Genomic DNA, 2,257 nt, shown 5'->3' with positions numbered 1-2,257 from the left:
CGCTGGTTCTTGCGGCACGCGAAGCCCGGCACGCACCGAGGGCCCGATTCGGCTATAAGTCGCTCTAACCGCTAACCCGGTTACCGTCGATGCCTCACCTGCATGCTTACACGCATACGCTACCCCTTTCTTGCTCATACATCCAGCCGTTTCCCTGCTCTTGGTCATTGCACCTTCTCTTACACACCCAGGTACACTCATTCCACTCACAGACTTGGTCACACACCTGACCACCGAACACCTTTGCACACACTCGTCGCTCGCACACCTCACCAACACACCTCTTCGCGCCCCCTTCTCGGTCACCTCCTCTGTGACTATCACAGGTGTGCTCTCACTCGCACACCCAACCACGTGCCTCACGACCAATTCCAGTGTGCATTCCCACACACGCTCTACCATTCCAGGTGTGCTTCCTTCCATTCCAGGTGTACATCCTCGCTCACCTGTCACAACCAACTCACGCTCCGTGTCACTCTCACTACTTTCACCACCACCCTTGACAGCGCACTCTTTCCTCATGCACCTGTCCGTTACACACCTTTCTCGCGCACACTCTTCCGTTACACCCTCTGTAACACTCACCACAGGTGTGCATTCTCCCTCACTCTTGACAGCGCACTCTTTCCCCATGCACCTGTCCGTTACACACCTTTCTCGCACATCCTCTTGCGCACACTCTCTCGTTACTTCCTCCGTAACCCTCACCACAGGTGTACATGCTTCCGTTACATCCTTTGTAACACTCACCACACCGCGCTTCCATGTGCCCACTCACACACGCGCTACTACCGACTCACTCTCGACAGCACACTCACTGGTCGGCGCGCACTTTTTCCTCACACACCCCATGGTCGGACATTCTCGCACACCTCTTTTTTCGCACACCAGACCTGTCGCACACTTCACCAATGGCCTCTCACGAACACCCGGGTCCACATCAACCCCCAAGCCGACTGAAGCTCCCCTCACATCATGTACATTTCCGAATATATCGCCACTCACCTTGACACCTCGTCTCCGCACCTCCTCTGCCACCTGCAAACTCTTGATTTGGTTAGTGAGCGGCACATCATGATTCGAGCACAGACCTTGTACCAATTCCATCACCTCCTCCTTTATTTCCTTTTTAGTTTCCCTTCGTCTCTTCTTAATTTCACTCACCCCTTCTTCCACCTCCTCTAATTTTTCCTTTACCTCCTTCATCTCCCTGTGCGCCCCCTCTATCTCTTCCTCTAACGCCACTTTAACCGTTTCTATGTGCGTCCTCACCTCTCGGTCCTTCGTCTCCATTACTTCTGTCACCTCCTCCAACTTCTTCGTCAACCCCTCATGTACCATCTGACATTCCTTCTGTGTCGCTATCAATTCGTTCTTAATGTCTTTTTGTGTCGCTTTTAACCCCCCGATTATTGCCGTGTTCTTTTCCACTTGGTCCACTAGTTCCTTTTGTCCCACTGTCAGCTGTTCTACTCCCTTCGTCAGACCCTCTATGCCCCCCTGTAACCTAGCCGTATTATTCCTCACCTCTTTCTCCATACGCTTCTCACCTCGCTTTACCTCCTCGCGTAGCCCCGAAACCTCCTCACTTACACCTCGTCGTATCTCCTCTTTCATCTCCTCCATCTCTTTTGTAGATGCCACCCTCATCTGTCCCAATTCATCCCTCTGAGCATCCAGTTTACTTTCTAACCCGATTTTCACCTCCTCTATCTGGTTCCCCATCTGTTTGATTTCCCGGGCGGATTGCTCCCCTATTTCCCGCAATTTGTCTTCCATCCTATTTTCTAACCCCATTAACCCGTTTTTCACCCCCTCTAACTGATTCTCCTGGGCAGCCATTCTATTTTCCACCCCCGTTAACCCATGTTTCACCCCTTCTATCCCATTGTCTAATCCCTCAAATTTCTTGTCTAATCCCTTAAGATTATTGTCTAACCCCTCAAATTTAGCTTCTAGCCGTTCCCCCATTTCTCCCATTTTGCCCCCCATTACCCCCATTTTGCCCCCCAATTCGTCCCTCATTGCCCCCATACTGTTTTTCAAACCTCCAATTTGGTCTCCCATATGTCCCATAAGGGCCCCCATCATTCTGTTTTCCATTTCTTCATTATTCTTGTCCATAAGGGCCTTCATTTGTATAAAAAAAAAGGTTCAAATCCACCGGTGGCGCTGCTACGGTCGCGGGCGCAGTCGCCGTGGCCATGTGCGAGGCGCCATTTTGCGCGCCCGTAACCTCGTGCGCGAGAGCACCATT

The sequence above is a fragment of the Myxine glutinosa genome, chromosome 8 (genome assembly GCF_964187855.1).
Source record: "Myxine glutinosa chromosome 8, kmMyxGlut1.1, whole genome shotgun sequence".
NCBI lineage: Eukaryota > Metazoa > Chordata > Myxini > Myxiniformes > Myxinidae > Myxine > Myxine glutinosa.
The sequence above is the reverse complement of the archived record's forward strand: the minus strand, read 5'-3'. Positions refer to the sequence as shown.